Here is a 23,604-nt window from a genome sequence, read left to right on the forward strand (position 1 = left end):
CTTCCTCCTCTTTCTGCTTCTTCCTTGTAGGATTGCTAGTACATTGCTGTCGCTGCTAGATCAAAGTAGGACACATCTTGACCCCTCCCCGCCACTGGCTATCTGATGAACCTTCTTCCTGTATTTTTAACTGTGGCCCCAATGGGTCACATGGACACTTCTTTAGCTAAAGACTCAATTCTACAGAGTTGAATTCAGGCAGGGTTGCTAGCATCTCCAAATAAAAATATAGAATGTCTAGTTGAATTTGAATTTCAGATACAATATGAATAATTTTTGTAGTGTCAGTATGTTCCATGTAATATTGGGATGTCGTTATACTAAAAAGAAACTGTTATTTATCTGAAATTCAAATTTTACTAGATGTATTTTATCTGGCAAGTTTACTTTCAGGAATGGAGATTCCCATTTCAGTTGTCTAAACCATGGAAGGCATTTTCTTTTAGAAAGGAACATATTTAACCATAAAAATAAGGATAGGCATATCTATGTATAGCCATGCTGTCTGTTAAGGCAGCTACTAGCCACATGTTGATATTGAGTATCTGAAATGGGACTAGTCTGAATTGTCGGCAGTTGATTTTGAAGACTTAGTATGAAAAAGAGAATGAAAACTATCTCACCAATAATTCCTTATGTATTGGTCACATGCTGGGATTATTTTGGATATGCTGGGTTAAAAAATATTATTTTTAATTTGTTTTAATTAGTTATACATGACAGTAGAATGCATTTTGACTCATTGTACACAAATGGAGCACAACTTTTCATTTCTCTGGTTGTATACCATGCAGAGTCACACCATTTGTGCAATTATACACATACATAGGGTGATAATGTCTGTTTCATTCCACCACCTCTCCCCTCATTTCCCTCTCCCCAATCCAAAATCCTTCCATTCTTCCCTTGTGCCACCTCCTCCCCCATATGGATCAGCATCCACTTATCAAACATTCAGCCTTTTTTTCCTTGGGATTGGCTTATTTCACTTATCATGATATTCTCTAATTCCATCAATTTACCTGCCATGCCATAATTTCATTCTTATTGAAGACTGAGTAATATTCCGTTGTGTATATATATCACAGTTTCTTTATCCATTCATCTATTTAAGGGCATCTAAGCTGGTTCCACAGTTTAACTATTGTGAATTGAGCTGCTATAAACATTGATGTGGCTGCATCACTGTGATATGCTGATTTTAAGTCCTTTGGGTATAAACCCAGGAGTGGAATAGCTGGGGCAAATGGTGGTTCCATTCCAAGTTTTTTTCGTATTTGCTAAGAGTTGCTTTGTTTCATATCATATGGTCTGTTTTAGAGAAGGATCCATGTGCTGCTGAGAAGAAAGTGTATTCACTCATTGTGGGTGAAATATTCTATATATGTCTGTTAAATCTAAATTGTTGATTGTATTATTTAGATCTAGAGTTTCTTTGTTTAGTTTTTGTTTTGAAGATCTATCCAGTAGTGAGAGAGGTGTGTTAAAGTTATCCAGTGTTATTGTGTTGTGGTCTCTTTGATTCTTGAAGCTGAGAAGGGTTTGTTTGATATAGGTAGATGCTCCATTGTTTGGGGCATAAATATTTATGATTGTTATGTCTTGTTGATGTATAATTCCTTAAGCAGTATGAAATATCCCTTCTGACTAACTTTGACTTAAAGTCCACTTTATCTGATATGAGGATAGAAACTCCTGCTTGTTTACATAATCCTTGTGAGTGGCATGTTTTTTCCCATCTTTTCACCTTCAGCCTGTGGATGTTTTTGCCTATGAGTGAGTCTCTTGGACACAGCATATTGTTGGGTCTTGTTTTTTAATCCAATCTGCTAGTCTTATATCTTTTGATTGATGAGTTTAGGCCATTAGCATTCAGGTTTATTATTGAGATATGGTTTGTATTCTCAGCCATTTTGGCTTATTTTTGGTTTTTAATTTAACTTGCATTCTCCTTTGATTGATTTTTCCTTTAGTGTAGTTCCTCCCTTTGCTGACTTTCATTGTTGTTTTTCATTTCCTCCTCATGGAATATTTTGCTGAGAATGTTCTGTAGTGCAGGCTTTCTATTCGTAAATTCTTTTAACTTTTGTTTACCATGGAAGGTTTTAATTTCATCATCAAATCTAAAGTTTAATTTTGCTGGATATAAGATTCTAGGTTGGCATCCATTTTCTTTCAGAATTTGGTATATGTTATTCCAGGACCTCCTAACTTGGATCTGAGTTGAGAAATCTGCTGAAATCTGAGTTTCCCCCTATATGTAATCTGATACTTTTCTCTTGCAGCCTGTAATATTCTATCCTTATTCTGTATGCTAGGCATTTTCATTATAATGTGTCTTGATGTGGGTCTGTTGTAATTTTGTACATTTGGAGTTCTGTAAATCCCTTGTATTTGATTTTCCATTTCATTCTTCAGGTTAGGGAAATTTCTGATATTATTTCATTGAAAAGATTGTTCATTCCTTTGGTTTGTATATCTGTGCCTGCCTTTATCCTGATAAATCTTAAATTTGTTTTTTTCATGTTATAATTCTTGGAAGTTCTGTTCATGGTTTCTTACCATTTTCACTGTGTGATCAACTTTATTTTCAAGAGTATATATTTTGTCTTCATTGTCTGAGGTTCTGTCTTCCAAGTGATCTAGTCTGTTGATGATACTTTCTATTGAATTTTTAATTTGGTTTAGTGTTTCCTTCATTTCAAGGATTTCTGTTTGTTTGTTTTTTTTTCAAAATCTTTATCTCTTTATTGAAGTAATCTTTTGCTTCCTGCATTTGCTCTCTTATCTCTTTATTGAAATTATCTTTTTCTGCCAGTGTTTGCTCTCTTATATCATCCTTTACCTCACAGATCATTTTAACTATGCACATTCTGAACTCCTTCTCTGACATTTCTTCTGTGCTGTCAATGGATTCAATTACTATAGCATCTTGGTTTGTTTGGGGCACTTTCTTCCCCTGTTTCTCATGTTGTTTGTATGTCTTTCCCTCTAGCTGTGCAGATCCAAGGTATTACAGTTTACCCTGTAGACTTACAGTCCCTGCAGTTTTCCAATACCTCACCTTTAAGGGGGAGAGCAATACTAACAGCATCCCAGGCAAACAATATGCAGCCTTAAACTAAATAGCTCTTATTTAGACATTTACAGCAACTGGGGTCATGACTCAGTGGCAGAGTGCTTGCCTAGCATGTGTGAAGCACTGGGTTCGAGTCTCAGCACTGCATATAAATAAATGAATACAATAAAGGTCTATCAACAACTAAAAAAAAAAATTAAAAAAAAAGACATTCACAGTTTTGGCAGGAAAAGAAAAAAAATTCAAAGGAAAATTAAACGATTGTTTCTGTTGGAATTTAATATCTTCCCTGTTTCCTTTCTCATCCAATGGATGGGGTTGTCTGGATTTCACTGGTATCTCCACTCACAGGTTGGTGAAGGTTACTAGGGTAGGAGGGTTAGTCTTGGAGATGGAACTCCTGGAGGCGGGGTATAGAAGTTTTTGGTCCCCGTTTGGAAGACTGCACCCCAGGAATCTCCTTTAGGGTTCACTCATGTGATGTGGGAGCCTGGTCTTAGCCCCTTACAATGCCTGTGGACCCCACAATTCCTGGTCTCTAATTTAGTCTTTAAACTGTATCTGCCTTCTCGCTGATAAGCAGATAATGACACATAATGGGGGGTGGGAGGGGTTAGTGTTAGGGTTAGGGAGGGGGACAAGAATAGAGGAAGGAAGGACTGTATAGAGGGAAAAAGAGGGGTGGGAGGGGTGGGGGGAAGGGAAAAATAACAGAATGAATCAAACAACATTACCCTATATAAATTTATGGTTACACAAATGGTGTGCCTTTAGCCATGTACAGAGAAACAACATGTATCCCATTTGTTTACAATAAAAAAAAATAACCAAAAAACTGTATCTGCCTCCCCCTTTTGACTTCCCAATCAGGAACCTGTCTCTCTGTAGGTCCTGAGGGCTGAGTGTCAGGGCCTGTGGGCCTGATGTGGAGAGCTGCTCTGTATCAGGCAGATCAGGACCAGGTGTTGAGAGCTGTGGGTTGGCCATGTGGCTGCAAGTGCTGGGCTGGGTTGGTGGCTAGGGGTTTTGGGAAACTGGGGACTGGGGAGCTGGAGGGTCCTGTTGGTTGCCAAACCAGCAGGAAGGAGTGATCAGTGGATGCCGAATTGGGGAAGGAGTCGGGGACCAGGCTGGTGTCAGGTCTCAGCAAGTACAGCCCGAGTTGGCCCTGGGAACCTTGCCAGTTGACTGGGTGAGCTGGGATCAAGGTGCGCTCACACCCTCTTCCAACATACTGACCCCATGCAAGGCTCTCTCTTTCCTTTGCAGCAAGTTGGTGGCTATTAGCACAGCTAGCAGAGACTTTAGGTATAACCAAGCCTGTGGGGACCTTGGTGATGGTCTACCAGGCCCCGACTATTGTCCCTAGATGGAAGCGGCCACATCCCTAGTTGGTGGTGGTGGTGGCAGCTAATCTGTACGTACCTTGATGTTGGGCTTCCAGGCCCCAGCAGGTGTTCCAAGATGGAGGCTGCCCCAACTAAAGATGGTGATGGCAGCAACAGAGGTAAACCAAGATGGTGGCAGAGGTGTCCCAAGATGGAGGCAGTGGCTTTCAGAGACAGGGCAGTGAGGGTGGGCTGTACAGTGGCATTGGGCAACTTGTTTGTAGGTGCAGCACAGTGGTGGGCAGTGCTGCACAGGTAGCTACCTCCAGGCCCTGTCCAGTGTCCCAAGGTGGAGCTATGATGGCAGTTGCACTGTGCCAACATGGAGGTGGCTGGGGGAGCCCTGCATTGGTAGATGGGGAGCCAGGCAAGGGATTCTGCACAGTGGCAGTGGCAGGGACCTAAAAACTATTATTAAAATTTCATTGTGATCTGATAGGATGCAGGGTATTAGCTCAATTTTTTTGTATGTGCAAAGAGTTGCTTTGTGGCATAAGATATGGTCTATTTTAGAGAGGATCCATGTGCTGGTGAGAGTGTATTTGCTCACTGGTGGGTGAAATATTCTATATATGTCTGTTAAGTCTAAATTGTTGATTGTATTATTTAGATCTAGAGTTTCTTTGTTTAGTTTTTGTTTTGAAGATCTATCCAGTAGTGAGAGAGGTGTGTTAAAGTTATCCAGTGTTATTGTGTTGTGGTCTCTTTGATTCTTGAAGCTGAGAAGGGTTTGTTTGATGTATGTAGATGCTCCATTGTTTGGGGCCTAAATATTTTTATGATTGTTATGTCTTGTTGATGTATAATTCCTTAAGCAGTATGAAATGTCCTTCTTTGTCCCTTCTGACTAACTTTGACTTAAAGTCCACTTTATCTGATATGAGGGTAGAAACCCTGTTTGTTTATGTGACCCAGTGAGTAGCATATTTTTCTCATCCTTTCACCTTCAGCCTGTGGATGTTTTTGCATATGAGGTGAATCTCTTTGACACAGCATATTGTTGAGTCTTGTTTTTTAATCTAATCTGCCAGTCTCTGCCTTTCGATTGATGTGTTTAGGCTGTTAACATTCATGGTTATTATTGAGATATGATTTTTTGTTCCTGGTCATTTTGCTTTATTTCTGGTTTTTAATTTGATTTAGTTTTCCTTTGATTGACTATTCCTTTAGTGTTGTTGGTGAGGATGTGGGGAAAAGGTACACTCATACGTTGCTAGTGGGAATGCAAATTGGTGCAACCATTATGGAAAGCAGTATGGAGATTCCTCAGAAAACTTGGAATGGAACCACCATTTGACCCAGCTATCCCACTTCTTGGGGATATCCCAAAGAAATTAAAATCAGCATATTAAAATTGATGTAGTCACAACAATATTTATAGTAGCTCAATACACAATAGCTGAACTTTGGAACCAATCTAGATGCTCTTCAACAGATGAATGGATAAAAAAGATGTGATATATAAATATATATATATATATATATATATATATATATATATATGATGGAATATTACTCAGTCTTTAAGAAGAATGAAATGATGACATTTGACAGTAAATGTATGGAACTGGAAAATATCATACTAAGAGAAATAAGCCAATCCCAAAAAACCAAAAGCTGAATGTTTTCTCTGATATTTGGATGCTAATTCACAATGTTCGGGGGGAGGCTAGAGAAGACTAGAGTTACTTTAAGTAGAGGTGAGTGAGAGGAGGGGAGAAGGGATGGGGTTGGGAAGGATAGTAGAATGAATCAGACATTATTACCCTATGTATATATATGACTATAAGATTGGTGGGATTCTATACCATGTATAGCCAGAAAAATGAGAAATTTTACTCCATTGTATATGAGGTATCAAAGTGCATTCTGTTGTCATGTATAACTAATTAAAAAAAGTTAAAAAATTTAAACAAAACAAAACATAATAAAAATAAATAAATAATTAATTTAGCCTTTTTCTTTTTCCTTTTTGTATGTGGCTACTAGAAAATTTAAAATGACATATGTAACTTGCATTCATAGTTCATGTTTCTATTTCCATTAGAAGACGCTGGTCTAGAGCAGGAATCAAGTTCAAGAGACCTGATGACCACCAGGTCAGGAGCCAGCCTGTCCAGAATGCATAAGATTCTCCTTATTATAAACTCGTTGTGGCTGAAATGGTTGGAGATGTTCAGAATCCTTGAGTACAGTGTTTATTATTTTTATTTTCTCTTCTGACAAAAACTTGGTGTTATTTGAATGATTATAAACCTAAGAATTGTGGCTTATGCTTCACATTACGTATGTTTGGCAGTTGGTGATGACATTAGATTGGGACGTGGCAGGAGGGGTGGGATGGGCGGTTGGAGGAGGGGAGTGAGCTGGGAAAGGCCCTGGAACTTCCAAGCTATGGCCACATTGTTCTTTTTCACTTCTTCTTCTTTTTCCTTCTTTTGATTTATGCTATAAATTAGCGGTGGCAGCGCAACTCTGACCGTATTTGCTAGAATTTTAGGCATTGAAAACCACTGAGAGCGGCACTAGGAAATATGAAAGAGGCCAGTGAAAACTTTGTCAGGTGAATTAAATCTCTGCAAGTCGCCTGACTTCGGAAAACTATTTATAGAACTGAGTTCTGAAAGTGGGCCATCTTTCATAACTGAAAATATTTGGGATTTCAAAGTTTAGATCTAGGACTTAAACTTTTTGATCTGCGGCTCCCTCCCTCAACCCCCCTACCCCATGCTAATCTTTTTCTGAGGTTCCTGGAAAGTAAAGAAATAGCAAAGTAAAGGGAAATGTAGGACCTTCTAGAAGCCAATGGCTTGGATGGTAAAATAACCTTTACCAAGCTCCCTTTAAAATCAGTATGCCAACCACGTCAACCGAAGAGGCAGTTCTCAGCTACAGCCTCTACCATCTGTCAGTTTCCATTTTTTTCTTCCTGATCTCACCACCCACTGCCTGGTTTGCCACATTGCCCTCCGCAGATGCCAGAGCACTGGATTCTAAGGTATGACATTGAGCATCGCAGTTACTACCACATCCCTTATCCGCTGGCCATCAGGTGGCTCTTTTTGAGTCCTGCAGCCCTCTCCCACCCCTCGGTCTCCCAGTTGGCATTGCCATCATTACTTTGAAGACCACTCTAGTACTGTGAGAGACACGGCTTTTCAGGAAGAGGAGTGTTGGTGGTTGGAAGAACGGGAGGCACAAGGGCTGGGTGCCAGACTGTATTCTGGGAGAGGGGGGACATCTCAGTTCTTTGAAGCCTTGAGATTTCAGACCCCAAAGAGACTGAGTGTGTAGGAGGAGTGGCAGGTGCTGACCAGGAAGTCTGAGCAGATGAGCAGGTGTCCTTGCTAGCTGCGATCCTCTTCTCACAGGGAATCCTGGCTTGCAGAGAGAGGAATCGGAAGCAGTGATATTTGGTTTGGAGTTTTACCAAATGAAGCTGGAGATTTGCCAAAAGCATGTCATCTCTGTGCTAGATTGACAGGGAGCTGGAGATATAATGAAACTGGCTAGTTGTTGGTGCAGGGACAAATAAAAATGACTTCAAGGCAAAGTCCCCAAACCTCAGGCTTGGCTGGCCAGATCATATGTCAGCCAAGTGTCAAGTATTAGGCTACGGTTTCCTTCTTATTTATTCTCTATTCATAGTCATGTTACTCACTGTCCCGCTTATGCTATTTTGGGATTCACCCATAATGCAGTGGGGTTTATCATGCAAGTCAGAGCAGGTGAGGGGAGGGGCAGGGTCTGAGTCTTAGCACAGAGTGTCTGACGGTGGTTGGGGATAATCAGCAAGACAGACAAGGAACAGGTTCAAGGACATTGAGATCCCCTGTCCTGCTTGAGAGATGAGGTGATAGAATGCCCAAGGGATATGACAGTGACAAGGAATACAGATGGATAGTTCTAGTTATGTTTTGCTGCATAATAAACCATTCCCAAATTAGTTGTCAGAAACAACAGCTATAAGTGAGCAATTGACTTATGCTCATTAATCCTGTGTGTCGGGGGCATACTGGGAGTGCCTTGTCTGTGCTCCATGTCATCTGTGGTAACTGCTGGAAAGACTGAAGGCTGCAGGTGACCTGACCACTAGGGCTGAATGGCCTAAAAGTTTATTCGCTCACACTTTGTTGTTGTACCCTAGTTGGGACTCAGTTGGCCTGAGTACCTACACAGAGGCAGGTGATAGTGAGATCCACAGCCCTTGGCACTCAGGATGCCCCATGACTTGAGTAACCTTTCCATGTGGCAGCTTGGGCTTCCTCATAGCATGGTGGCTGGAATCCAGGAGCAAGAATTCCAAGCAAAGCAGGTGGAAGCTGCATGTTCCTTTGTGTCCTAGCCTTAGAAATCACATATCTGTTTGGTGTGGAAGACCCAAGTCTCTGACCAGAATCAGATTAGTGGATGGGGATATAGACACTGTTTTTGGTGAAAGAAGTGTTAAAGAAATCCAGGGGCCATGTTTTATAATATAACCTGTCCTCTGACCATAATTTTTTATATTCCTCTCACATGCAAAATACATTCACTCCTCCAAAGATCCTACAGAGATCTTATCCCATTATGAAATCAGACTCAGATTCAAGGTCAAGGTGTAAGTAAGGCTTGTGGTGTGTAATTCCTCATATCCATGCCCTTGAACCTTTCCAGTCTGAAGACCTGTGAACATAAGAGACCAACGATCTGTCCCACAGTGGTGGGGCAACCGCATGAGAACGTCAATAGACAAGTCCATTCACAAAGGAGGAAAAAAGGAGGCACAGAGCAGTCAACGGTCCACAGCAATTCTAAAACACAGTGAGGCATGTGTGACTAATGCCTTTATTAAGGTTCAGTGATACTATCTGAGAATGATTTTCCATGGTTCTGACTCTGCCTTCTGGACTCTTAGTTTTGCTCTCTGAGTTTCCCTTCTTTCTCCTTAAAATAGGGACTCAAGGTAAATCAAGAGGCTTGGAGAAGGAGACATCCAGTATCTAGGCCACCTGTCTATGAGGATCAGAGCTTTTGCCTCTGGGTTTGGTTCTGGAGCAGAGATCTGGTAGTTTGGGGGCATAGAGATTGGTCATGTGAGACATACAGCCCCAGTCCTAATAATAAGACACAAAGTGAGGACCTGGGCCTGGGTAATCATTAGCTCAAGTATGGTAGAGAACACAGAGAGCAGAGAGTTTGCCTACCAGGTAAAGACTAAAGCTATTTCATTCCATGTGAGCTTGGTCCAATCAACAAACACTCTATGCTTAGTTCCCCTGACCCTGCCTGCTCAGTTCCCTTGTGGAGCTGAATTCTTCCCAGCAACATTAAGGTAATGCATTAACTTGCTTTTCAAGGTGACATCATGAGTTTTAAATTGTGGTAGTTTTCCTTCAGAGCTACTAGAATATTTTAATGATTTCCTAATCTAAGGTTACTATTTCATCTTCCAAAGAGGATGGAAGAAGTATGCATTAAAAATTATCAAAATAAAAGTAAAAGACCAGAAACTAACTAACTAAATAAAATATGCTAAAAATTAGAGTTAATTTAGTATTAGTGATTGAATAGTAAATTTACCCTGAGTTTCATTCCAGAATTTGTTTTCATCCAGTTGTGTCTATGTTTGGAATGTCTTTGAAAATATACAAAAATCTAAGTATTTGCTTCTGGGAATATTTATTTCCAGCTCCTTTAAAGATAAAGTGTCTCAGTATATGTAGGGTGCTATTAAGAAGATATATTTAGAGAGGAATGTTTGTAGTTTGGAGGGGTCTTGAGTCCTTCTCTGGTGGGACTAAAGAGATTTAGGGTCTTGACTAAAGGTCAGACTGACTGAATAGAGTTGAGGTTGACTGCTAGTCCAGTGTTCTTCCCTTAAACTATAAAAGAGCAATTATATTTGAAGTTTTCAGTCATAGCTAACTAAAAGCTTAATGAGAAAAGGAAAAAAAAAACCTTTAATTTTGCAATAAGAAATTATGATTTGCTATGAACAGTATAGGTCTGATTTTAGGTAAAAAGTGACTCTATACCCACAAAACAAGCAGTATCAAGTTCATGAATGAACAGAAAGGAGTACAGGGAAGAGAGGAAGTAGAACAGAGATAGTAAGGGTAACATGGTGAGAGAGGCCTTCAAGGGAGCCCAGAAACCATTTCATTTCCTGCCTTCTAAGTTTTTCTAAGAATCTCTGAAAAATGCTAACCTGCCAACCCCTTGACTAGCACAGTCACTATAATGTTATTGGGAGAATAAGGAGAATGATTTGATTCATTTATTGTCATTAAAAACACACAACATTAAATCTAACCATGTTGTAGTTTGGGATGGAATTTCTCTTTTTAAGACTGCATAATATTCCATTTTATGTACAGATCACATTTTCTTTATTCATCTATTGATGAACATTTAGGTTGCATCTATCTCTCAGCAACTATGAATAATACTGCAATGAACATGGGTGTACATATATCTCTTCAAAATCTTTCTTTGAGTTCTTCTAGCTACATACCTAGAAGCAGGTTTGCTTGGATCATATGGTAGTTCTATTTTTAATTTTTTGAGGAACCTCTATACTGATTTCCATAATAGCAACAGCATTTTACATTCCTACCAGTAATGCATGTTCCAATTTATGCACATGCTACCAACACTTGTTACTTTCTATTCTTTCAGTAGTAGCCATGGGTGCGAGATGATCTCTCATTGTGGTTTTGGTATGCATTTGCTTATAACTAGTGATGTTGAGTAACTTTTCATGAAACATAGATGAATTATAAGGAAAAATGGTGCTGGGGGTGTAGCTCAGAGGCAGAACACTTCCTCTACTGTGCATGAGGCCCTGAGAGTGATGCCCAGCACTGCAACAAACAGACCAAACAAACAAATAACTTTCCTATAAGGAAAACATTTTGTGCAGTTTCTCTGCAGAACCCTAATTTTCCTCAGAGCTACTGAAAAGGAAGGGATTACAGCACAAAGTATCTTTCAGAGGCCTTAGAAAAATTGTGGCAGTTATTCAAATTATACTCAATGGCAGAGCTTTAGAAATTGAATCTTCCTAATATATTTAGTCTCGATAGCACTCTTTCATAATGAGAACTTGAATTTAAGTTTTTCAAAACTTCTGTACAGCAAAATAAATCATCAGCGAAATGAGAAGGCAATCTACAGAGTGGGAGAAAATATTCCCAAACCATCCATCTGGTTAAGAGAGTTAATATCCAAAATATATCAGGAACTCATACAACTCCCAAATAATTCAAATAAAAAGTGGACCAAGACTTAAGGTAGATATTTCTCCAAAGATGACATATGAATTGTCTGTCAGGTATGTGAAAAGGTGTTCAACATCACTAATCATCAGAGAAATGCAAATCAAAACCACATCTTTGAGGGTTAGACTTTGGAATGCAGGACAAATTATTTGGCTTATATACCTTGTAATTAAGATGCACATTAACTTTCCCTTTGCTTATGCTTTGACACTGAGAGCAGATTCGCCGAAGTGACATCACGAAGCAGAGTGTCAGGAATGTGAGAGCAGAATAGTTCAGCTCCTATCTTGTGGCAAGTGCTGCCTGGGCTTCATGGTGTATAAAAATCCCAGTAAACAAGGGCAGGATCCTCCAGGTTCGCAAAGACCTGACTATTCTTTCCAGAATATGTGGTATATATCAGTTAGTGTTCTTCAGAGAAACAACCAATAAAATGTGTGTGTGTGTGTATGTGTGTGTGTGTGTACACATACATCAACACACACACATTTGCATGTGGAAAGAGATTTATCATGAGGAGCTGACTCCTGTGGTTGCAGAGGCTGAGATGTCCCTGTATCTGCAGTTAGTAAGCTGGAGACCCCAGGAGAGCTGATGATATACTTCTACTTGGAAAGCTGTCCTGCTCCAGACCCAGAAAGAGCTGAGGTTTCATTTTGAGTTCAGAGGTCACACCAAAAGTGGATGCCCCAAGTCTAAGTAGTCAGGTGTTCTTTAATTAAATTCCCTCTTGTTCAGTTTTTTTTTTTTTTTTTTTTTTTTTTTTTTTGCTATTTGGATCTTACATTGATTGAATAAGCCCTATCCACATTAGGGAGGAATACCTCCTTTATTTAATCTTAGGATTCAAATATTAATCTCATCCAGATGTACCCACATGGACATACTCAAATAATGCCTGACCAAATACCTGGACTCTTCATGGCCCATCAAGTTGCAACAAAATTAACCATCACACTGTAGTTTCCACTGAGGGTTCCTAAGATGACTCTGGGGATATGTGGACCCACTTACTAACTTGACCTTGGGCAAGATATTTAACTGTGCCTCAGTATGATTATTTTTGAAATAAAGATGAAAATAGTTCCTCCTTCACTGAATTGTTTGGAGGATTAAATGAAATAGTAGCCAAGTGTTGAGAAGCATCTTGGCAACTTGTAAGTGCAACATGAAATAAATATAAGTTTAATGTATTTTAACAGTTATGTATGCATTTTGATGTGCAATAGAAAGAAACACAACTGGCATGATTTCAAGGATATTTTTTGCTTACGAGGAGGCTAATTTTAAAACAGCGGGTTGATTTCAAAACAAACATTAAGTAAATACTAGTTTAGGAGGTATGTGGGAATGGTAAAAATCATGTCAAAGAAAAAGGGAGTGATAGATTTCAGAAACACTGCAGATGAGAAGAAAATTAGGTGATATCTAGGATAATGCTTTAATCAGCCTTTTTGTCCCTGAGACCAAAGGACTGAGAAAGAATAACATAGAAGAGGAAAAGTTTATATGACAGTTTTAGAGTTCTCAGTCCATAGATGGCCAAGACCATTGCTCTGGGCCTGAGGTGAGGCAGTACATCATGGCGGAAGGGCATGGTGGAGAAAAGCAGCTCAGGACATGGCAACAAGGAAGGAGAGAGAGAGAGAGAGAGAGAGAGAGAGAGAGAGAGAGAGAGAGCGCTCTCCATTAATCAGGGACAAAATATAAACTCCAAAGGTACACCTCTTATGATCTACCTCCTTCAGCCACACCCTACCTGCCTACTAGTTACCACCCAGTTAATCCATGTCAGTGGATTAATCTAAAGATTACTGATTATAATCTAATTTCACCTTTGAAATTCATACATTATCTCATTCTTGAACGTTTGGGGGACACCTCACTTCTAAACTATAACATTACATTTGACCTAGTTTTCTGAGGGAATTATTACATCTTCAGATGCAGGATATTTACTCCTACAACTTGGGAGTCCCCAGAAAACCAGTGTGGTTTGTGACCCTGTACATAACTATAATCTGATATTAATCCCACAAACATTTTCTGAACACCAATATTGTTACAGGCAGGAACCTTAAGAACCTCAGGTCGAGTGGACCCCAGTCTGGATCCTGCCACTGATATGCCTATGATTTTTAAGAAAGCCTCTTCAGCCTATCTTTCAATCTGTAAAAGAAATGGTTGGAATAAATGCTGTCTAAACCCCTCCAGCACTGTGGTTCTGGGGTATGAAGCACACAGTACATCTGTTACTGCTAAAATCTCAACTCCCACTAATGTCCAGGGTGAGAAAAGAACAATGAGAAAAGTGCACATTGTGATTCTTAGCTCTGAGGCAGAGGAGTGAAAGAATGGAATGCAGCCTCTCCTCTCTCCTAGGCATCCAACTAACCTCAACCTTGACACAAAATGACCACCCCAAACTTAGGGTCCTTTGGAAAAGTCTAACTAAGGTATGTGGTCTGGGAAACTGGCAGGAGATGTCTTTTAAGGAGTCCAAACATGTAAGATTTCCAAACGAAGAACCCACACAGTTTATTAGGGTGAAACACATTTATGAGGTCAAGAAATGCAGGTTGCTGTAATTATGGCTGCTTGGAAGTCATAAAGTAATCTTTGGTAGTAGGACTGGGGTAAATAATTTACTTATTTGATTAAGAGGCTCTCGTCTGGAGCCTCGGTTCTCTTTATCAAATGACCTTTCAGAGTTGACAATCTTCCAAGTTTCAGGCAAGTTATGTTACATTGGGGTGTAGCTCACTGACCATCTGTTTTTATCTGACTAAAATCATCTTACAGGGATGGCTTGGAAAAGCTATCTCACACACATTGTTATTTAGACATATTTTTTTTTCCCAGAGTCAATTTAATGCAACAAATATCTACTGAGTGCCAGTTATGAGCTCAGTTCTGTGAGGTCATGAAGAGGAATGGGAATCTCGGTTGCTAGGAGACTTGGCCAAGGAAAGCATGAGAGGAATCCAATCATCCACATTATATTGATGTTACCATTTGTGGGGAGCCTGATGATTTTTACCTAGAGCTGAAGCCTGCTTTCTGTGAAATATGGTGGATGGGAATGAGACTTTGGGTACTGGCGAGTCTAAGAAGAATTTCTAGGCTCTGAGAGCTTAGTTCTTAAGAATCCTGTCTTTTTTTCATTATAAACCTCTTCTAAGACTTGTAATGCCCAGACTCCCTCTAGGCAACATTCTCTCTAATTATAGCTCCCCTGAGTCATGGAAGCTTTTAGGAACCAGAATGCTGAGAGACAGATACACTAGAAAAACAAATTCAGTTCACTGGGGGTATAGCTCAGGGGTAGAGCATTTGACTGCAGATCAAGAGGTCCCTGGTTCAAATCCAGGTGCCCCCTGTTCATTTTCGTTTTTGTTTTAGAAGAATATGGATTGACTCACTTCATATATTATCTTCCGTGCTCACGGCTAATTGAATAATAGTTAATATCCCTTGCATTCTTAAGTATATGACAAGCACCAGTCCAGACTCTTAACATTTATTATCCCCTTCATTTCTCCAAAGTTTTACAAGATAAATAATGTCAGTATTTCCATTTTACATTAGGAGCCTGAGACTCAAAGATGCTTCTTGCTCAAGGTCAAAAAGCTCTAAAGGGCAGGTTCAGGATTTGAATTCATATCACATGCTCTCAATAACTTTATTAGGCTACCTATACTCTTCTAAATGTTAAAAACTTTGTAACAGAAAGCTACTAAGCAGTGTTCTTAAGGTCCTAGGATTGTTCACCCAGTTTTAGAACTTTCTGGCTGCCCATGCTTTGCAGTACCCTGCAGAACATTTCTGGGGGCAAACATGAATTGGCGTGAAATTTAAGGAACTGTACACTTTTCCCTCTCTGGAGCTAAGTTCCCCACATTGGGTACCTTCATTTAGGACCAAGGATTGGAGCTAAGCATCTGGTTCTAGTTTGGTATAACTCCCATGCACAGCACAGCTACACTGAGTCTTTAAGTCAGTTTGAACAACATACTCTAAGCATCTACTATGTGCTAGAATCATGAAATGTACAAACCCAGAAGTGAAGAGAAACAGCCCCTGATCTCCATCTGCTCTCAATTGGACATAGCACGTGCAAAAAGACAGCAGAGGGACATGAGCTGTGCCAGGTTCAGTAAAGCAGAAGAGGCAGTGATTCCTTCGGTCTAGAGGAGAGGACCTTATGGCAGACTTCGGAGAGTGACTGATGGCCAATCGGGGTTTCAGAGATGAATAATACCTCACAGATGGAGAGAGGAATGGAGGTGGGGTGGGGGAGAAGGGTGGTGCAGTTCCAGCAGAAGAAACAGCATGGGCAGAGCTGGAGCCAGATGGATGCAGCTGGAAGCAGCCAGGGTGCAAATGTGATGTGGGAGAATCAGAAGAGGACCCTGAAGGGACAGGTAGACATCACACGAGGAGGACTTTGCCTGTGTCCTGAGGGACCTGGGGTTTGTTGTGAAGGCATTTACAAGGGGGTGATCTAGAGAATTTTCAAACTGGCTGCTCTGGGAGCGGAGGCGGTGGGATGTGGGGGTGGAGGCTGGGAGGCTATTTAAAGGGATGGGGACTCTGATGGCGCAGCTGTGAGGATGGACTTAAACAGCGTCAAAGTTGAAATCAGTAGCACTGTGTGATTAACTGGGGCTGGGGAAAGAGGTGGGAGGAACCTAGAGGCGACTTCAGTGCTTTGATCTTGATGACTGATGACCAAACAGACAATGGTGTCACCAACCAAGACAGGGAGGAGGCAGCCGATGGTTAAGCAGGTGGACCCTGCACTCAGGCCTGAGCCTGCTCTGGAATCCCAGCCCCACCTGCCAGCTGTGTGACCTTGAGTTAGATACTTCACCCACTCTGTGCCTCTGTTTCCAACCTGAAAAATCAGTATGTTAACAATAATACCTCTTTTTATGTTTTTTTTTTTTATGATGATTATATGGGAGGTGTGGGTAGAACTTTTATTACCATGCTGGACACATTTGAGCTATTATTATTACAACAAAGCAAAAGAGGCGGAGATGTAGGTTAGGGCAAGAAGATGACAAATTTAGGTTAGGCAGACTGGGTTTGAGATCTGAGGTTCCTGTGGGGTAACAGGATGGAGAGGCTGGGAATGGGTGTTTGGGGCCCTCAGAGAGCTTGTGAACCCGAGCACAGGCTGCTGTTCATTCCCTGGTCCCATGGTGGCTGACAGGCCTTGTCATGCAGAATTTGTTACAGCTATAGAAATTTCCTTGACTTTCTCTCCCACTCTTAAAAATACACAGGTTAAGAGTTCTCAGATCGGTACTCAAGGGAACAGGAATCATAAGTGACTTGGAGTTTATTGTGAAGGAATATCCAAGGGAGTTGATCTACATGGTGAATTTTGGACTTTGGAACATCTAGGGTTTTTTTATTGTTTGTTTTTGTTTTTAACTGTAAAATGAATCTAATGCCCCTGCATGAGGTCTCCTTTGAAAATCCGATGAAAACATGCATAATATAGAAAAACATGCACATGTACTGTATTTGCCTCTAATTTCAGAGGCAAACCACGAACTTCTGAAGTTCATTTGAGGATACCCAGTTAAGAATCCCTCATTGTCCAAGACTTGCTGGTGGCTCCTAAGCTCAAAACATTCATCGATTTGCCCAGAGATCTAGAAGCAGTTGGTAGCATATATATATTAAAAGCTGGAAAATTAGACTGAGGAGGTAGCACTGAACTTTAGGTACTGGGAATAATAAAACAAGCATGTATGCTCTGAGGAGAAAAGAGGTGGTGTGGCTAGAAGAGAACCGAGGATGATTTTAAGTCCTAGAGGAATCTCAGACACAAAGGTATTTATGAGGTGTGATGTATGTAGGTCACAGAAGTGGAATACATGCTTATACAAAGCTTCCCATCATCATGGGGGTATAGCTCAGTGGTAGAGCATTTGACTGCAGATCAAGAGGTCCCTGGTTCAAATCCAGGTGCCCCCTAGAGGATACTTTTGCTCCTCTTGGCAGCCTCATTAAAAGTCCTGGACTGAATTAAGGCAAGCAAGATGTGTAGGGCTCAAAACTTAAGGGGGCCTTTATTCCAAGGCTCATGCGATCTCAGGCTCATTCTTCTCCTCACAGTAGAGCTACTGGCTCATGTAAACTCATCCTTCTCTAGCACACACTGGGACACAGTCTCTCTCTCTCTCTCTCTCTCTCATGCATAGCTTGTTTCTCCCTTTCTGTGCATGCAGACATTTCTCTCTCTCTTTCCTTTTTCTCTATTTTATATCTTTCAGAAAAGTTTGTAAATTTCAGAGTTATAGAGGAGTTGTAAAGACACCTTTCCTCCACCTTCCTCTAGCATTAGCCTCTTAAAATAACCTATCAAACAATGAAATAAACACTGGGGCAATAGTGTTAATGAAACCACAGATATTTACTCAGATTTCACTAATTTATCTTTCTGCTAATGCTTTTCTTTTTTGTCTGTCCTAGGATCCAATCCAGGATATTATGTTGATTTAGTTCTTTGCCCCCCTCCCCCAGGATTGAGGACTGAACTCAGGGCCTTGTGCATGCTAGGCAAATGCTCTGCCCCTGAGCTAAACCTGCAAGTACTGCATTTAGTTTTAATATGTCTTTAGTCCCTTGCAAACTCTGACAGTTTCTTGGTCTTTAGCCCTTCCTTCCTTCCTTCCCTCCCTTCCTACTTTTTCCCTCCCTCTCTTTCTTATAACATTAACACCTTCAAAATGTCCCAGTCCAGTGTTTTGCAGAATGTCCTTTACCCCTTGGCTTTGTTTGGTATTTTCTTATGATTGAACTGGACTTGTGTGTGTGTGTGTGTGTGTGTGTGTGTGTGTGTGTCCCTGGTGACTGAAACCAGGGGTGCTCTACCTCTAAGCTACACCCCCAGTTCTCTTAATTTTTTATTTTGAGTCAGGGTCTCACTAAATTGCTGAGGCTGGTCTTGATCTTGTGATCTTCTTGCCACAGCTTCCTGAGTCTCTGAGATTATAGGCATGTGTCACTGTGCCTGACTATGGTAATGAATTTTTAGGAAAAATATTACATGGCTAGGGTAACTTTTCACTGTAGCCTAGGAGTAGAAGGAAAACATTGCAACAGTTTAAGGATTTGTTAGGTTGGTAAAAGTTTTAGGAACTTTTCAGGAAATACTTCTCAAAGTGATAACCACAGGGCTATACTTTAAACCCCCACAACATGGAATGAGACATATCACTTATGGATTTGGGTGTCAATGTGTTTGGACATGCTTCCCTAGTACATTTCCTAGATAATGACAACCCATAATACTGTGGCTCTTCGTGGGTTCCAGAGCAAGAAAATACCTATAGTATGTGCAGGCTATGGTGAAAGCTGATCCTCCACTTGGGTGCTGACTTAGCACTGGAAGGTATGTGTCTAAAAGCCAAGAGGAGAATGAGGGGCTGCCTTTACTGGGGAGGCGGGGATGTTGGTCAAATGTTACAAGATTTCAGTTAGACAGGAATAAGTTCGAGAAATCAGTTGTATAATATGGTGCCTATATTTAGTAACATTGTATTATATACTAGAAAATTGCTGATTGATTTTCAGAGTTCTTTACACACACACAAACACACATAAGAATGTGAGTGTTGAATATTATGGTTTGAGTCTGGAATGTTCTCCCGAGTCTCATGTGTCAAAGGCTTGGCCCCCAGTTCTGCAATGCTCAGAGGTGGGGTTTTGGGGAAGTGATTGGATCATGAGGGCTTTAACCTCGTCAGTGGGTTAATCCATTGATAGATTCATAATTGGATGACTATACTGAGAGGTGATGGAAACTAGGGGGTGGGGCCTAGTTAGAGGAAGTACGTCATTGTGGGCATGACTGGGGCGTATGTTCCTAGTCCCTGCCTCTCTGTAATCTCTGCTTCCTGACCACCCTGAACTGAACAGCTTACTCCACCATGCTCTTCCCCCATGATGTTCTTTCTGCCTCATCTCAGGCCCAAAGCAATGAAGCTGGCTGACTTTGGACTAAGATCTCTGAAATTGAGCCAAAATAAATCTTTCCTCCTTTAAGTTGTTTATCTCAGATAATTTGTCACGACGACAAAATGCTGACTAACATGGTGAAGGAATGCATAGGTTTAATTGGCTTGATTTCGCCATTCTCATGTGTCCATTTTTAAAAACATCATGTCATAAACTACAAATATATGTAACTTTTATTTGTCAAATTAAAAAATAAGAAGAATGCACATGTGGAAACTTCAGCTTTGTTAATTTACCTTTTCTCTATTTCTATAGCACATTGATTTTACCTCTGATCAGTTATCACAGGGTTTATTGCAATTTTTATGTATCTATGCATTAGTCAGTATAAAGTTTATTTTGGTGTATCGATAACCCTGAAATCTCTGTAGCTGAATGCAGCAGATATTTGTATTTTATTTGGGCAAGTTCTGATGCATCTGGTGGTCTTTGTCCCTTTTATAGCTTTGCCATTTGGAAAATGGGGCTTTTAAGGTCATTGTTCCAGGGATGGAGAGAGTTGGAGCAGTCACACCAGTTCACAGCTATAGCGCAGGAGTGACACCTATCACTTTTGCTCACAGTTCATTGTACAGAGCTGGTCACATGGTCCTGTGATGGTGCGCAACTTAAGAACAGACTGATCACCACTGAGAAGTCCAAGTTTGAGAGTCTTTATTAAGCCGGCCGACTGACTGTCTCACATAATGCCCCCAAAAAATGGTTATTGGGAGAACAGCCCCGACCACAGGGTTGTAGGGGTTCTTATACCAAAAATCACATCAATCATAAGTGTCTGTTGCTATGATTCAAAATTACAAACTAACATCATGAGATCATCGACAGAGGGGGAAGTGGGTCAAAATGACCCTTACCTAGGTACAAACTAAAGAATGGTTACTAACATCCACACAATCACTGTTTACATGGTACATTGTTTAGGAGCAATAGGAATCAAAAGAGAGCAATTTTTTACTACATAGGAGTTGCCATTACCTCTAGTTTTATTTATTTTGGGAGCTAACACAAGTGTACATCTTAAGTTACATGAAAATAACTATTGTTTTGTTTTTAAAATGTCCAGGAATGACTGTCTTTTGGTTTTAACTGTTTTGCTAGGTGTTTAAGACCAAGCTGGTCAAATTGACCTTGTTTCTATCTGCTGTTAAGAGTCAGCTGAGTTCCCACAGGTGTCACTCTTGGGGAACTTGAGAGCAGCTTCTTAGCTCCTTTAATGCCATTCACCTGGTAGGGTCTCCTTGAGGAGGTGGCTTCCTTTGGAAGCATTAGGGATGTCTCCCTTTCCCAAGGACCCTCCTCTGCAGCAGGTGCAATGATTGGCTTTTCATCCTCTAGTGGTCTTATTAGTCTCCCTGATCGGAAGGTCATGTGGCCCAGAGTTGCAAAGCTCCTTAGAGAAGTTCTTTTGTTCCCTGTGTTTAGGCTGACTCTGAGGGCGAGGCTGACTCTGAGGGCGAGAGCCAAATATTGATTCTCTTGACCCCATTATTTTAATCTCAATCTTTAAGTTTTGATCTTAAACATCCAGCAAGTCAGTTTCACCAGTCATACAGTAAGAGTACGGGGCTTTAACTTTAATGTCTATGACTTTATAGTTATTTACCAACTTTTATTAAACTGGGGTCTATATTATCTCTCCTATAGGTGATGGCTTATTATCTCGAATTAATTTAGATTGTTCTTGAAGCAGTACCTCTGTAAAACATTAATCAGTCAACAGTTAGAGTTTACAAGGAAAATACAAAATGGAACTAACAACAGTAAAAACATATTTAGTTGTGTAATAGCTGTCTTGAATTTTGACTGAGCTATATATTATGTCCCCTGTTTGAGATCACAGTAATTTTATAACAAAAAAAATCAATCTTTTGAATATAACTTTAAATGAGCTGAAGTCTGATTTATTTTGGGAACCATTGTAACATGTAGTAAGGTGGGAGGCAGAGCCTTATCTCAGATAAGGCAGGACTCTTCATAAATCTTAGGTAAAGCAGTCCTAGTTCTGAAGCTGACATTTATCTTTTTAAATATCACTTTATAAAGTTTACATATATTTTTTCCAAGTCTATTTGAATGTTAGTTAACACAATATATTACATCTAAAACACGAATCAAAGAAAGCTGAGAGAGCTTTTAACTTTCCTTTTGCGTAGTAAAGTGGCAAAATGTTTTCCTGTTTCATGATATTAACTTTTAAACAGATCAGGCTCTCATTATCTTTTAGAAATATATTTACATTTTTATCCCAGTGCAGAAGGTAACATAAGTTTCAGGTCCAGTTACAGAACACTAAATGATATAAATAAATCTCCAATAAAATTTATTATTCTGATAAGTTTAAATTTATCATTATGACTTTAGGTTGGAGAACACCAGCTTGATAAAATGTTCTTTTAAACCTTTTAAAGACTTGTAAACCTGGAAGATATGAAAACATTTAATATATGAATAAGAATAATAGAATCATAATTACATTGATGTTTTTATATTAACCATGTTTAGCTTTTTTTTTTTTTTTTTTTTTTGGGTGCTGGGGATCGAAGCCAGGGCCTTGTGCTTGCAAGGCAAGCACTCTACTGACTGAGCTATTTCCCCAGCCACATGTTTAACTTTTTAAAGAACATTTAGACTTTGTAATGTAGTACAATACTCTAACAGTTGCTGCCTAACCAGAGTTGTACAAACTCCCAATTTTTAAGACTAGTTGTTCTAGAGAATAAAACTTAACAGACACAATGTTAAGAGTAAATTAATATTTTAAGAATTATTGGTCATTTCAGCATATAGACTGAACTTTGGTTTATATCAGTACATTAATATTTGACCTTAGGAAAAACCTTGAATAGTTTTTAACTGTTGTGTTACTTACATATACACGTAAACCTTTTAAAATTTACTCTTAATTAACATTTTTAATCACTTAATTAGACACTTGTTATTTACTTAGATGTATCACAGCCTTATTTTATCACATAAAGACTTTTTTTTATCTAGAAACATTTTTACTAAATATATTTTTATATCTAAAACCTTGTAATATTTTAATCTGTTGATCCCCCTTTTAAAATTTATATTCTGAAACAACCCTTATAAATTTCTGAATTCAGATAAATTACTCCATTTTAATCAGATGAAATGCTTTGTTACTTATAGAACTCTATTTAAATATAATTGAGACTTTTGAACCCTTTATATTGAATAATACCTGTTAGGACTTTTAGTAACCATGTTTTCAGTGATAACACAAAGTAAATTTAAATCCTTTTTTTAATTTACCAATTTATGAAAACACCAAAATATTTTAAGTATGTTACCCTGTGGAATTTAATGAGTTAAAAGTATTTATTATACTTAAAAGTTAGTATTTTAACTCTCTAAACCAATCAGATGTCTCTAACAAACACATCCATGATCAATCACATATGTGTTAAATCTAATTTAGTTTTTTTTTTAAAAACCAAGGTATTAGAGAATTGTATTGAGCCATATCCTGTTGAATAAAAACCTAGAAACAATGGATATTAAACATTTTATAAAATTAACATTTTATTTAATTTTTGACCAGCTGGAAACAAAACTGTGTTAGTAACTTGAAAGCCATATTTTTGTTTACCTAATTTAAAAACCTTTTAAATCATGTGAATCAAAAATATTTGGATCCATTTTTTAAAAATTTTAATTTATGAGCTCACATGTCAATTTTGGTACCAAATATATGTAGACATGACAATACACTGGTGTACATATACATAAAATAAGCAGATGGACAAAGATCTTATAGCTTATTTTTTAAAACCCATTAGATTGAGAGTTAACTTTTGTAAACTGGCCTCTGAAT

General features: G+C 39.3%; 2 non-coding genes across 2 annotated transcripts; both read left to right on the forward strand.

Annotated features, from left to right (window-relative positions):
- The first annotated feature begins 15,036 nt into the window (after nucleotides 1–15,036).
- Trnac-gca (transfer RNA cysteine (anticodon GCA)) lies at nucleotides 15,037–15,108 on the forward strand. The gene has a single exon. It is a non-coding gene; the product is annotated as a tRNA-Cys (tRNA).
- A 2,540-nt stretch (nucleotides 15,109–17,648) lies between these two features.
- Nucleotides 17,649–17,720, forward strand: Trnac-gca (transfer RNA cysteine (anticodon GCA)). The gene has a single exon. It is a non-coding gene; the product is annotated as a tRNA-Cys (tRNA).
- The last annotated feature ends 5,884 nt before the right edge of the window (nucleotides 17,721–23,604 follow it).

The sequence above is a fragment of the Sciurus carolinensis genome, chromosome 9 (assembly GCF_902686445.1).
Source record: "Sciurus carolinensis chromosome 9, mSciCar1.2, whole genome shotgun sequence".
NCBI lineage: Eukaryota > Metazoa > Chordata > Mammalia > Rodentia > Sciuridae > Sciurus > Sciurus carolinensis.